The 15376-nt window shown below is 53.4% G+C and overlaps 1 protein-coding gene across 3 annotated transcripts in view; it reads right to left on the minus strand.

Annotated features, from left to right (window-relative positions):
- GNAO1 (G protein subunit alpha o1) overlaps positions 1-15376 on the minus strand; it is a 165875-nt gene that overhangs the window by 55333 nt on the left and 95166 nt on the right. The gene's annotated exons all lie outside the window — the stretch shown is intronic.

Here is a 15376-nt window from a genome sequence, read left to right on the forward strand (position 1 = left end):
GGCTCCTAAGACTCTTCTTGCCAAAGCCTGGACCCCAACATGGGCTCCCCTTCACCTGTTTCTCCCCACGTCTCCCATACTGCCTCATGTCTATGCATACAGAAAATCACCCTATACGAAGATAACTACATTTTTATTGTCTAGATGTACATAAAGGAGGGAATCTGTCCTCCCTGACCCAGCACAGCTGCACACATTTTCGTCTTCACAACTCCTTCCCCCCAATTTGGTAAAACCTGGAATTCTAAGGAGGGAAAAAGTACTCTATCCAGCACTGCCTGGTTATTTGTCAATTCTGCCGAGCTGACTAACCCAGAATTTCCTAATTACAACTCCACCAGGAAGCTGTAACAGTTTCACTTAAAAAAAAAAGAAGAAGAAGAAAAAAACCCTCAACACCCTCAAATTCAAACCTCAGCAAAAATTCTCACCTTATAAAAACAAACAAACAAGCCAATCAAACAGTGGGTACACTGTGCCCATGGCTTCTGTGCAGCTGGAGTCAGTGTGTGCAGAAGAAACAGGGCTGGGTGGGACTCGGAAGTCCCGGCACCAAGTTCAGGATTTGGACTCACCATCGGTGTGATGCTGGGCAAGGCCCTTGACCTCTCTGAGCCTCACTGCCTCATCTGCAATGGGGGTCAAGGCAGGCTGGCTGGTGAGGCTGCAGTAGGGACGAAGGGCAGGGTATGAGTGCCTTGTGAGGTGTGGGGCACCATGGAACCATTAGAGGTGTGGGCTGTTTTCTGGTGTAAGGGGTTGCTTTTGGGCCTGGCCTTGACTGAGCGGGGAGGCAGGGAGAATTTATGTGACCCCACCCTGGGCACAAGGAATCCCATAACTCTACTTCCAAAGGGCTGTTTTCTCAGTTGGCCGATGGCTAATCATCACTGGAAGATGACTCTTGATCCAGGGGTTTTAGTACTTTAACCAGGATTCCTAGAGACCTAAAAGCCTAAAGGGCTCCATCTCTAACCGGGGCATTTTAGGCGTGGGGGAGACGGTGGTGAGTGGGGCTCCACCACCACCTTTTGGATAGTACGCCCCTTGTAGGAGAGTTCTGGGATGGTTACGGCTTCCAGATAACTGACAGCCTCCTGTTCTATTCCCAGCAAAGAAACTTGGGTCCCAGAACCAGCTCCAATTCTGACTTGGAGCCTTGGGCCGGCTCCTACCACAGGCTCTGTGCGGTTTTCCAGAAGTCCCCGAAAAACCACTTGGATTAGAGATCAAGCTTTGCTTTCCAGTCCCTCCCTGCCCCGGGTCCTTGCCCCTGGGCCCGGGAGGCTGCAGCTGCCAGACAGCCGGCAGGTTCTGGGGACAGGTGACCACCTGGGGCAGAGGCGTGGTCTTTCAACTTTCGGACTCGGCATCTGGGTGTCCCCTGGGTAGGCGCTGGAAGCAGACAGAGCCCAACCGCACTGCTGAAGCTACTCTAAAGTGACCAGCCAGCCATTTCTGGGTCCCTGCTGATGCGGGCGCCCTTGAACGCTGCTTTCTGAGGCCACTCCACAAGGGAAACAAAGCTGCTCCCTTCAGAGCTGAAGGACTTTGTTTCGCTGAGCTCTGTTCCCTGGAGCCTGTCGCCCTGGCAACCGGGTCTTTGGGGGATTTACATCTCCTGCATCACAACAGGGAATGGCTACTCAGCCAGTGGTGGGGGGAACCCACAACACAAAACCCATGCACCGTCCCCCCACCCCAAGAGTGCCCGCTGCAAAACAAAACAGGATCAACAACAACAAAAATCTCCCACAAGCCCATTTGGCCTTGGCTGGCGACCGGCCAAACAGGAATTCAAACTTAATCAAACTTTCATGTCTCCCTTGTAAAGCTCAGGAAATCAGTAATTGGTTTTATAATTGAATTTTCTGATCACGTATTAAAGGAATGGGTCCTGCCAAAGGCCAAGGAATGGCCTGTCTCCAAGAAGGACAGCCAAGGTCCCTGACGGAGGCTCTGGAAGGTAGAGGAGGAGAGCTGACGGCTGGTGGGCTAAGAATAGGGCCTGTTATTTATAACCAGAGAAGAAGCTAGTGACAGCTGGGCCTTGCCCTTACACAGTGGTCTCCCCCAAACAGCCACCCCAGGAGCCCTGGGTTTCTGGCTCAGAAAGGAAGTCTTTGGCAATGGTGGCCGTGGCGCGTGAAGCGCAAGATGGGGTCGGCAGAAGACGGGGACCGTCTTGGTAAGGAGTGAGTCCAAGAGCGCTGGAGAGCAGGAAGAGGCTTGACTGGGGCAGGGGCCCACACAGAGAGACAAAGATGATTCAGGAGCCATTCTGGAACAGGAAGTGAGTGAGGGGAAAGGGGGTTCCGAGGTTTTTGGCCTGAGTAATGGGGAGGGAGGCGGTGTTTTCAGTACAAAGAAGGAGAGCAACAATACACACATATTGAATCATGATGTTGTACACCTGAAACCAATATAATGTTTTATGTCGAAAAACAAAAGAAGGTAGAAGAAAGCTGCTCTGTGCGGCCAGTTCTGCACGGGTTAGGGCGGTGGGGTCGGGTGCTGAGGGGTCTTAGCGACAGGGATGCTAACAGACACAACAGGGCTTTTGTGCCCTCTCCCTAGGTGCGTCACAATTGTCGTGTCTTTTCATCTTCACACCAGCCGACGAGAATGCATTCAATGTTGCCATTTTCCAAACAGAAAAGCAAGGCTCAGAGAGCAGAGGCGAAGGATAAGCCAGGCTGGGACTAGGGCCGAGACCGCCTGATCCCAGAGTCATAAACGCAAGCCCTAAAGCCATTCCATCTCTTTACCTGCAGATAAAGCTACCCCACAGCTGGACAGAAATAATTAGTAAAGGGGTTCCCAACCCTCAAAAGGGAGGTACGGGCCAGGATGGGAAGCTTGAGAGTCTACGTATCAATATCCATTAAAAATGTTCATTGCAAAGGCAAGTCACGGGCTGGGGAAAATATTTACAGGACACATACCTGACAGAGAACCTGAATCCAGGATCTATTTTTTAAAACCTTCTTACAGGTCAATAATAAGAAGACAACCCATTAAAAGGAAAGAATAAGAAAGATGTGAACGGATCCTTTACAAAAGAGGGTATAGGAATGGCCCCAAAGCACATTAAAAGGCGCTAAATATCATTAGTCATCAGGAAATGCAGATGAAAATCACAGTGAAATACCACCCCGTACAAACTGGAGGAGCTAAGAGGAAAAGGGCCGACAGTTCCAAGTGTCAATGACAGGGCGGCACAGGCGGGAAGTCTCCCACATTGCTCATGGAGTTTTAAATAGTACAACCGCTTTGGACCGCAGTTTGGAAGCTTCGTATGTGGTTCCCATACCCCTGCCATATGACCTAGCAATTCTACTCCTGCACATTTACCGAGAGAGGTAAAAACACGGGCACACAAACACCTGTACGGCAATATTTTGGCGGCATTATTCTTTTCAGCCCTGAGATGTCCACTGACCGATGAATAGATAGGCAAACGGTGCTCTGTGGTCTGGAGTGAGTCTGAAGGCTGGCCACAGGGGAGTGACCGGGTGTTACAGCGAAAGACAGCAGTGAGATTCCTGGGATCCGGGGGGGATCTGGGGGGCCAAAGCTTGCAGGCATCCAGATCACATTCTGTCCAGTTGGTTGTTTGTTTTTAAAAGCAAAGGCTTCTACAGTGATTGATGTGAGGACAATAGTCCTTAAGTTCTGCAGGCTGGGTCCTGCACAGGGCACTAAGCTGGTCCCCGCTCCAGGCGCACAGGGAGCCTCGGGCTCAAAGAGGGATGTGGCATGCTTAAGTCAGCCCCACAGGAAGGGCTGGAACTGGACTCCCCTTGGACAGCCCAGCCTCTGAATCAGGCACATCGGGCTCAGAGCCTCGCCCTGCTGCTAGCTGGACAAGTGACTTCTTAGCCTTTCTTTGCTCATCTGTACAATGGCGTTAATAGCACCGATTGCAGGACTATTGGCACAGTTAAATGATATGATGGTTTTCTTAGTAACGACATTAGTAACTAGTACCTAGTGAGCAGATAACATGTTATCATTTGATCCCTAACTGCCCTCTCTCCAATATATATATTTGGATATATATATATATATCATATGTGATATATATATATATATTATGGGGACATGCTACAGAGGAGGTAACAGGTGCAGACGGTCATACAGCTGGTGAGCTCTGGAACCATCAAGGCAGACTGGCAGCTGAGCCTTTTTGTCCCATGTCATGTTCCCAAACTCATTCACTCATGTGTCTTTTATCCCCATATCAGTAGAGCCCCCAAATCAGCTTCATCTTGAGTGATAATTTATGCAAAAGTTATGGGTTTTAAGTGTTAGAGATTAAAAAAAAAAAAGATTTTATTTATTTACCTGAGATAGAGAGAGAGTGAGAGAGCATGAGAGGGGAGAAGGTCAGAGGGAGAGACAGACTCCCCCCTGCAGAGCTGAGAACCCAAAGTGGGACTCAGTCCCAGGACTCTGGGATCAGGACCTGAGCCAAAGGCAGCCTAACCAACCGAGCCACCCAGGCGGCAAGTGATTTTTTTTTTTTTTCCTAATACACATTATCATAAACATATAACCTCAAAAGTAAAAATAAAAGGTTTGAATGTATCACTTAATCTCATAGCCACTGATGTATGCGTGTCATGCCAGGGTAGCACTGATAGACAAGAGAAGGCCCCAGAACACTGGCTCACAGCGCATGGGGCCCAGGCCCCCGGGCAGACGTGCAGCCAGCACCGGGTCAGCCCAGGTTTACAGAGCTCGGATAAAGGAACCAGAGAAGCGTGGGGCAAGGGGAAGGGGACACTCCACCCCAATGGCCACCAAGTGAGCTTGACGCTTTGGTCCACCATGTCCCGGACAATCAATGCTCTTCAACCTCTCAGTCGGGCCCCAACGTGGGGCAGAAACAGGGCCAAAAGAGCCAAGAAATGGACTTCTCACCACCCAGAGGCGGCATTTTGAAGAGCTGGAAGCCATGTCGCTGAAATTCACATCTGAGCCCTAGGGCAAGCCTGGCTCCCTACAGTCAAGAGTATTTTGACTTTTCCTCTTGAGGTCATAACCAGACATTTCTGAGACCTCCTGGCACTTAGATGTGACCAAGTGACCAAGTTCTGGTCGATGAAGAGTGGCCTGGCCTCCAAAAGCTTCCCTTGTAACCTTCGATGTGTCCAGCAGAAGACCCCGAGGGTCTGGCAAAGCCACAGATCAGAGAAGGAGTTGGCTCCCAACAGCGTGCACTAGCCTGGCCCACCAGCTTTGACATCAGACCATGATGTGAATGAGAACAGATCCTTAACTGTGTTTAGCCGCTGAGGTTGTGGACTGGTTTGTTGCAGCAGGAGAAGTTGGGCATTTTCTGAAGTGTCAGAGAGCTTGTGTGGCCACTGTGCTGGGACTTTGTCCTGAGGCGGTACCAACACTTTCTCTAGTATTTCTGAATGACCTTGGGCCTCTCCCAGAGTAGACATTAACCAAATGGGCTAGGAGACATATGCCCCTGAATCAGACATGTGCGGTACAGTGGTGGATGGCAAATTCTGGCTGCATTTTATGCACAGGGTAGAGACAGGGTAGAGACTAGTGTTTTTTCACTGTTCTGGGGATGTGATGGTTTAGTGCATGCGAAGCTCCGAGGACGCAGTGGGTGCCCCCTGTATGGTGCTCTCCCCTCCCCTTGCCCCACGCTCATGCTGTGGGGCTGTGGGCACAGCTCAGCTCACAGCCTCAGAACCCCTCAAACCCAGGGACAACCGCAGTCTGGGTGCAGGTCAGGCTGCTGGCTGGGTGAGAACCTGTTGGCAACACTGGGAGAGGATGTCCTCAAAGCAGTAAAGAGTCTAGTCCTATGACCCCAGAAAAGTGCAAATCCCTAGAGGAGAACAGGGAAGAAAGAGGAGGAGGCCCAGAAAGGAGAGGGAGGCCCAAGGGAGAGGGCAGGGGCAGGAGTGGGTGGAACATCTACAGGACAGCATCAAGGAAGAGGAAATACAACCCATAGAATAGAAGAAGATATCTGGAAGTCATATATACATATCTGAGAATGGACTAGTATCGACAATACATCAAGAACTCTTATAACTCAACAATAAGATAATCTAACTGAAAAATGGGCCACGGTTTTAAGAGTCTTTCCAGAGAACATATACAAATGGCCAAAAAGATATGACAAGATACTCAACATCCTTAGTCATTAGGGAAAAGATGTCAGAACTGGCAGGGATTTACTTTTGTGCCAAGCCCGGAGCTTGGAGCTGGGAAACACAGGGTTTCCGCCCTTAAAGGGGGCTCAGCACAGAGCTGTGTAGTAGGCAAAGGCTATATACAGGTCAGGTCAATTTATCACCAAGGTCAGAAAGGCTAAATAAATCTTCTTATTAGGAGTCTATAGAGTGAATATATGTAACCACCCAAAATTCCTATGTTGAAGGCCCAACTCTAAGTGTGGCTGTATTTGGAGTGAAGAAGTAATTAAGGTTAAGTGAGGTCATAAATGTGGGGGACCTGATCTGAGAGGATTAGTGTCCTTATAAAAAGAGACATCAGAGAGCTTTCTCTCCCTGTTGGGAGCAGGTACCTAGGAAAGACCGTGCGGAGACATAATGAGAAGGTGGCATCTGCAGGTTAGGGACAGGGCACTCACCAGAGACTGAATGGGCCAGAGCCTTGACCTCAGACTTCCTGCATCCAGGACTGTGAGAAAATAAACTTGCTTTTCTTTTCTTTTCTTTTTTTTTTTTTAAGAATTTATTTATTTATTTGACAGAGAGAGATCACAAGTAGACAGAAAGGCAGGCAGAGAGTGAGAGAGAGGGGAACAGTCTCCCTGCTGAGCAGAGAGCCTGACGCGGGACTCGATCCCAGGACCCTGAGATCATGACCTGAGCCGAAGGCAGCGGCTCAACCCACTGAGCCACCCAGGCGCCCCTAAACTTGCTTTTCTTAACCTACCCAGTCTATGCTTCGTTAGGGCAGCCAGAGCAGATGAATAAGGAGCTTGCACATACTGATGTACCAGGCAAACGGTCAGGCCCTACACAGTGTCCCAAACACAAGGTAGGTACCACTTTTACTCCCCAGTTGACAGCTGAAGGAAAAGAAGGGCAGAGCAAATTGGCAGTTCCCCGCTGGACACACTGCTGGCTGGCAAGCTGCACCCCCAGGCTTTGTGAGGAGGCAGGGACAGAGGTTACTTGCACAGGCTCTGTAAACACTGGAGGAAGGATGAAGAGATGTCCATGCCTAGGCCATGACAACAGGGAGTTCCAAGGCCACCAGGGCCTCCAGCTCCCCCACAGCAGTCTATGTACTCTCACTCAGTACCCTGGGGGTTCTTTATCCCCCTGTTCAGGACCCGTGAGTGCTATGCAGAATCCAGGTCAGGAGACTGTGCTACTCAAAGATAAATTCTGGGTGATTCTTTTGGTGGCTCTCTCTACTACACCCATGGGAAGCCTCCCTGCGCATCTGTGGGTGCCATGGCCCTGGGGGCCTCGGGATCCACACAGTCAGCTCACTAAGAGACCCAGTGAGAGCATGTATTCTGGGGTTTTTCAAAGGACCACACAGCTAGTGACTAGAAAAGCAGGACTTTTCCAGAACTCACACCAACCTGAGACTCTTCTCAGGCCAAGGCTTGGGGAGGAGGAATGGGCTGGGTGCCTGACACCCGGACTTCGCCAAGCCTGTGGGGCTCATGGTGCAAGGTGTCCACAGGGACTCTCGAGTCTGTGATGGTTACTTTTTGAGGCTGGAGAACCGGGAGGGCTGGGTAGGGGAGAGCCTGCCTGTAGCTGTTTCCTGGGCTCAACAGAGACACTAGCAAGAGGGACCTTTCAGTTTCGGAAGGTGCGGTGCACCAGACATATATGAGATAAGTCCATTCTGACCCCAGCAGACAGCTTAGCCACCAGGGGCAAGTAACTGTTTATGGAGCAGAGTTTAACTGAGCACCGACCTGCCCTGGGCCAGGCACTGGGCTACGTGCTGGGTACTCATTCCCCTGGAGCCACGCAGGCACGGTCCCTTCCTTCCCTGCGGTCTAGCAGGGGATCAAATATTCTACACACATACATTTACAAATGTGGCAAGGCCGTGAAGCAAGCTCCGAGGGCTCTGAGAGCCTCAGGACAAAAGGCCTGGCTTGCTGTTGGGGGATCAGGCAAGGATTCCCAGAGGTGACAGTAGAGCCCAAGTCTAGGGAGACAGGGCACAGGGGGCAGGGATGGATGGGGAGAGCAGGCGTGGGAGAAATGTCTCCTGTGCTGGTTCTGGGGCCAACGAATTTACAGAGTTTAAGGCATGAGAAGCAGGCCCTGTGGCAGGAGCACAGGCCCAATGCCGGCCCGGCTTGGTTTTGAGGGACACAGAGGGCTGTGAAGCAGAGATCAGCTACACATTTGGAAAAGATCTTGCTGGCTGTGGCTCGGAGCACTGACTCCGGGTCAGAAGAGGCTGAGGGCTAGTGAGAAGACTCCGGGGGCTTGAGCAGGGCAGGCAGGGCACAGAATGGGTCTGGGGGAAATTCAGCAGCGGCACTGGCCAGTGCTCTGAGCTCTGGGTGCCTGGAGGGCACCACAGGACATCTGCCCATGTGCTCTGGGTTTGGGGTGTGGGTCTGTCACTGACATGTGTGCAAAGCATTTGTGACAATGCCCAGAGGTGTCCCTGGCATCACCTCCCCCGCCGCCCCTAGAGCCTGTACCGTATGCCTTGCCACCTCCTTCTTGTCAAGCAAGCAGCTCCTGAAATCCACCTTCCCTCTCCCCACCACCCAGGGAGCCTTCCAGATTGATCAGACCCAAACTGACAGCTTCACCCAGCCATTCATGGGCCCCTGTCACCCGCAACACGGTTGCCCTTGACACAGATGCAGCAGTGGGAACACTTGACAGCGTTTTTCTGCCTGGCTTAGTAGCTTCATCCCCACGGCTCGGGGCCTTACACGCACCAGTCCACACTGGGGCTCCTGTGGGCCTGGGGCCACGCCCATCCTTACAACCCCGTTCTGGTCCGCAGGCCCTGGGTGCTCATGGAGGACCCCCACCGGGGCGAGTTGCCGCCCTCTGCCGCTAACAGCGACTCCCACCTGGAAAGAAGTCAGTCCAACTTCCAACTTCCACACATGTCCTGCTTTTGAAACTCTGCGGTTCCTTCTCTTTTGGATAAAAGGGAAGAGCCTTGTGCTGGCAATCACCTAACCTTAGCAATTAAGCTCTGCCAGGAGAATTTATAGAACTGTTTAGAATTTATAGAACTCACATGGGGGAGGAGGTGGAGGGGAGATCTTAGAGGCCATCTGGTTCTTCTGTAGGGCCCTGTGGGATAAGGGACATGCCTGAGGTCACACAGCCAGCCGGGAGTGGGGCTGGGCCAGGAACTGAGCTTTTCTGCCATGAGCTGAGGCCTGGCATGCCTCTGGCTTGAGAAGGACCCTCACATGATTAAGACCCCAGCACTCCCTGATGAGAACCTGGGGATCCCAGGCAGACTGGGCTCTCGCCCCTACGGATGTCAGGGTCACAGCGAGGAGGCCTGGCTCATACCAGCTGTTCTCCCTTATGGAGCTAGGTGCCTGGTGGGGTTAGGACTGGGTCTGCATTTCCCCACTTCCCCCACTTTCCTTGCAGAGGCAAGGCCTGATTCTCCTCTACCTTTCCAGCTTGAAAACCTCTAGGACTTGGAGCCCAAAGACGTCCTAGGCTTGCTTCCTGGCCTGCTTCGGATGGTGACACCAGAACAGTCTTTCCACCCACTCACACCTGTGGCTGGCAAGGCCCAGGAACCAGTGAAGGAGGCAGAAGAGCTGCTCGCTCAGCACCTCGACCTCACCTGCTGGCAGGCTGGGTGACCATGGCATGGTGTCAGTTGACGGCTACCAAGGCTGGCCCTTTCCTGGTCTTCCAGGAGTCACTGGTTATCTCTACATACACAGCTCAGTGCCTGGTCCCAGACCGTGGCTCGCAGAGATCTTCTTGGCGGGGGGGCCCAGGTGGAGAATGTGGGCCCGCATCCTTGCTAAACTGGTTGAGAGCACAGACTGTGGGCCAGGCTGCCTGGGTTTGCTCCCGCTCTGCAGCAGTGTGACCTTGGGCTTCACTGTTAGCTCCTCTCCCTGAACTTCAGTTTTCTCATCTGCAGAACGAGGGCATAACGGAATCTATGTATCAGTCAGGGTCCCACCAAGAAGTGGGAAGTCCTCCAAGGGGCAAGACGAGGACCAGATGTGTTCCCATGGAGACAGTGCTTGGAACAGTGTGGGCACAGAGGTGCCCAAGGCTGTCCTTCTCTGTGCTTCTGGGCCCAAGCAGAGTGCGGGTGAGGGTGGAAGTCTTCGAGGGATAACCCTGGACCCACTCTAATTCAGGGACGGCAAGAACGAGAGCCCCATCTGGTGTCACTGCTTCACTCTTAGTTCCAGGGGTCACACCTCCCATCCACGGAGGCAACAGCAGCAGAGGGCTGGGGAGACCAGACAGGCAGGGGGGCGTGGGGCAGGGACTCTGGAGAAGGGAAGGAAGCTCAGGAACAGTTACTGGTAGGCGGGAGTGTGGCTCTTGTTTCCTGTGACCTGTGATGTGACCTCGTGCGGGCCTCTCCTCCCACTGTGCCTCTGTTTCCCGTTCTGTAGAAGGAAGGACCTGAACGAGAACGCAGGTTGCAGGGAATGCTTACATAACTTCATCAGATGACTCAAAAAAGGAAAAAAAAACCCAACAAACCAGCAGTGGGAAATTCGGGGTGAGACACATACAACAAGCTTCCTTTCTGGAGGGCCTGGAGTGTCTTTGACATTGCGACGTGCATAGCGCTTCCCCGAGAGGAGACGCAGTCTGGGTTCCCAAGCTCACTCGACAGGACAAGCATGTTTTGCGCGATCACGTCATGGGACTAATGCCTGAGGAGTCCCAGGCCAGCTGAGTGTCAGTGAGACTCCCAGCACAAAATCGTACGCTTATGGCAAGTGCTTGCAGAGAAAGCTGTGATTATAATCCAAGGGACAGGAGGCCCAAGGAAGGGAAGTGTCAGGAAGAGCGGCGTGCTCCGAGATGCTTCCCTGAGGAGGGGCCGGAGGTGCTGGGCGAGGTAGAGCCAGTGCTGCGGAAGGAGGCTGGCCACATGGGTCCTGGCCAAGGGGGCTCTGAGACCCTGATGTTCAGAGAACCGCTGGGCTGTGGATGAAAAGTGGATCTGAAGCAAACTGACACAAAGCAACAAGGTCCAGGGAAGACATGGGCCGTCCTGCCCTCCATGCAGTGCTGGTGGAACGCCGCTCAGCATGGGCTCTTCCCCTGCTCGACACCTCTGAGCTGACGCCACAGAGATGCTATCCTCCTTGGCCCGACACTCAAGGCCTTCAACAATCCAACCCCTCTCCTTTTCTGCCCCCACTGCTTGCGAGAAGGGGCAGCTGGAGCTGCCTCTCAGGCCTGAAAGGAAGCAGTGACCCTGAAGGTGACAGAGCCTCTGAGCGGTGGGCAGAAGGGCTTGATCCTGGGTCACGTCTGGGCAGCTGAGGCAAGAGAGAGACGCCCTTCTCTAATTGATGTCACTAGGTGGGCCCCATGGTGTAATGGTCAGGACTCTGGACTCTAATTGATGTCACTGTTACTTAGGGGTCTTGGTTATAGCAGGTAAGCCTGTATCTGGATTGAAATCCACTGTTTTTTTGTTTGTTTAAGATTTTATTTTTAAGTAATCTCTACACCCAACCTGGGACTCGAACTCACAGTCGAGATCGAGTCACACGCTCCACTCACTGAGCCAGCCACCTGCTCTTGAAAGACACTGGTATCATTTTTTCTATATATGAGAAAACTGTGGTTTAAGGTACACAAGGAACCTGCCCGATGTCACAGAGCTCAGAAAGGAGGGTCTGGTTTTGACCCTGTACCTGACTCCCAAGCCTGTGCTCTTTGCCCACCACATCTAGAGCTTCGTGTGGAAGTGGGGCAGATCATTCTCCACGTGTGGATACCAGAGTCAGCTCCCCCGCCTCCCCACAAACTCCTGGACCCGGTCCGGGGGGGGGCAGGATCTGGGAGTCAAGCTACTCCGCCACTCGAACACCCAGGCCCAGAACCTGCAAACGGCAGCAGAGCCCCCAGCAGGCTCCTCGGGCCCAGACAGCCCCTTCCTTTCCTTGGCCAGTTGTCATTAGGAGAACCAGCTGCTCTGGGCACCGTGCAGGGAAGTATGGCAGGAAGGAGAATAGAAGGAAGACAGAGGGCTGGGGAAGGGGAGGAGGCGCCCACAGAGCTGGAAACGCTGGACCTAATTTGGCAGTGAGCTATTTCAGGACTGCGCCCTGGGGACCTGGGACCAGAGACACCAGGGGGAGGGCAGTCTGGGTGTGTGAAAGCTCTCCGTCCGCAGCTCCTCAAGAAGCTGTCAGCCGCTGCTGGGCTGCCTGGGGAGAGAGGAAGGGGGGAACTCGGCCTGCTAGCACTTGCGCTAGGTGACGTGAGCTGGCTGGCTGAGCCAGAAGGGCCTGTGGGCGTCAGTGGAAGTAACAGGCTCACGCTGGGTTTGCAGGAGCACATTGCAACGCAAGAGCTCCCTGTCCATGGTTATTTGTTATCAGAATGACAGAATTATCTCTAGTTTACCAACGAGGAAACTGAGGCTAAGCATAGGGGTTTGAGGGAGTCAAGGCTAGAACATCCAGAAGGGACTGAAGTCAGGGGCTGGGATGGGGAGGCCATAGCACTCCGGAGGCACAGGGCCTGGAGGAGGTTCCCCCGAGGACTTCCTGGATGCCCAGAGCAAGGTGACCAGGGCTGTCCTTGTGCTCAGGGCTTGGGGTCCCCTCTGCATCGGTTAGGCTGCGGGGGTGGAGCAGAACTCCTTCCACTCACCCAACAGACACCTGCAGGCTCTGGTAGGCTCTGAGGCGGTGTGCCGAGGAAATATGGCCCAGTGTCACATGTGAGGTAGGTGGTGGGCAGACCTGGAGGGAGTCCCAGTCCCTTCTTGGGACAGACTGTGTGCCTCTTTCTCCCTGGATGCCCACAGGAGCCTCTTTACTCTTCCCCCTGTTGCCATTCTTGCTGCCACCTAGCCATTCTCCATCCGGCAGCCACAAGGAAAAATCTTTAGTGGCTTCCTTCTGAGCTAGGAACAGAGCCAAAATTCTTCCCATGGCTGAGAAGTTTCTCTCATCTGGCTGGCCCCTGGCTCCTTCTTCAGCCTCATCTCCTACCCCTATGCCCCCTCGACCTGTGGGCCTCAGTCACACTGGCCTTCTTCAAGACCCTTACACTTGGTCAGAACTCCTCACCTCAGGGCCTTTGCACATGTTGTTCCACCTGCCTGCAATGTCCTGTTTCTTCTCTCCCACTCTTGTTTGCTTCACTCACGCCAGTCCCTGCTGCTCTTTGTCAGACACCTTTTCCTCTAGCACAGGCCAGGTCGGTCCTGCAGCCAGGATGTTTTCAGCTCTCTAGAGCTTCTAAGGGGTGTCCATCTCTTCCCAGACTGAGCTCTGGGACAGCAGCACCCCTGCCTGTTTCCGCTCACCCAGGGTTTGGCACTTGGCCAGTGCAGACATGGCCAGAACACAGGCTTCCCAAACAAATGGACGAGTGAACGAAAAAGAGAGACAGACGTGGGCATGTCGGAGAGGGAGCAGACATTTGTATGCGGAGGGCCTAAGGAGTGGCTTGCCATGGGAATGGCATCCACACGGCCACACAGCCCTAACACAAATTACCAGCAGCTGCCAGGCACTGGGCTAAGCCCCTGCTGACTCAGGGATACCTGATGGCGTAACCCTTCCACTCACGAAGAACCACCTCAGGAGCTCCCCAGGCCCCTAGAACCGTCTGCCTCCCCTCCCCCTCTCTGCTGCCCTGCCTCTTCTTCTTGTTGTTCCCTCTCCGGCTTCTCTCAGGCCTTGCCAAGCTCTGACTCGGGAGCTGTGCTCCTCAGCGCCACTCCGGCCAAGCCAGCAAGAGCAGGAGTTGAGGCTCCAGAACCAGAACCAACAGGTCCGGGCAGGAGGTGGGGCGTGCGGGGAGGCCCCCTCTTTGACCTGCAGTAACTCAGAGGCCTTGGCACTAACCCTTCACGCCAAGTTTGAAACACTGTCATGTACAGACTTCTGGTCATGGCTCCTCCCCAGACAGGCAGTGAAGTGGGGTAAGAGGGGAAGGAAGAGACAGCTAGCTGTTCACGGAGCGCGTACCTCGTACCAGGCGCCTTGCTTAGCTCTTCGTCTGTGTCATTGCTTTTAACCAGAACAAACTTGTCAGCAGGTAGTGCTGCCATCCTCAGTTTTTGGAAGAGGAATCTGAGGTGCCCTGGACCAGGTGAGCAGCCTGAAATCCAATGTGGTGAGAGGCAGGGCCAGGATTCAAGGTCATGTCCCTCTGACTGCAAAGCCCGGCTCTAGCCCCGGGTGAACGCTGGTCTCAGTGAGTGGTTGAGGATGGGCCTGTGGTCCAGCAGGACCACTGAGAGAGGGACCTCCAGGACCTGGGGCGGTGCTTAGGGAAGAGCCAGCAAGGTGTGGCCTATCTCCGCATATGCCAGGACGCTCGCTCCTAGGTCAGGTGTGGTGGGAAGAGGTAGTGAGTCTACTGCTGTAGCCAATGATAGGCAAGGTGAGAGAGCAAATTCATGGAGCCCAAGGTAAAGATCACATAGTGGGACAGAGTAGAGAAATGAGGAGAAGCCAGGGATGTCCTGGGAGCGGCTGAATCAAGCCACACCTGCAGCTGTCCCTCTAGACTTTTTTTTTTAAAAAGATTTTTATTTATTTATTTAACAGACAGAGATCACAAGTAGGCAGAGAGGGACGCAGAGAGAGAGAGAGGAAGGGAAGCAGGCTCCCTGGTGAGCAGAGAGCCCGATGCGGGACTCGATCCCAGGACCCTGGGATCATGACCTGAGCCGAAGGCAGAGGCTTTAACCCACTGAGCCACCAAGGCGTCCCCCCTCTAGACTTCTTAATCCCTGGGCCAGATGACTTTTTTTCACAAGCCAGTTTGATGGTGCCTTCTATACTGGTGACCAAAAGAGGCCCACTTTGTCCGGAGAAGGGTCTTTGGCAATGACACCAGGCCACTGTAAGTTGCCTTGCCAGTAACACGAAGGAGGAGGAAACAGAGTCAAGCACAGGATGAATGTGTACGTGACTGTCAAGGGGCAGACAGGTTTGGTTTTTGCCGGGAAGCCACCCCCACCCTAACGTGTGTGGAACTTCCTTGGTGCCTCCTGGCCCCACCCCCACCTCCAAAGAAGCAGGGCCGATGAGCTGGGTAGAGACCTGGATACCACCTTGGCCATCCCCACGCGGCCTACGATCGTGGTCTCCCCCATGTGATGCTGCTGCTTTGACAATCCTAACCCCTTTCTCAGTCCCCAGTGCCCACCAACAAGCTGGATTTTA

The sequence above is a fragment of the Neovison vison genome, chromosome 7 (assembly GCF_020171115.1).
Source record: "Neovison vison isolate M4711 chromosome 7, ASM_NN_V1, whole genome shotgun sequence".
Lineage (NCBI taxonomy): Eukaryota > Metazoa > Chordata > Mammalia > Carnivora > Mustelidae > Neogale > Neogale vison.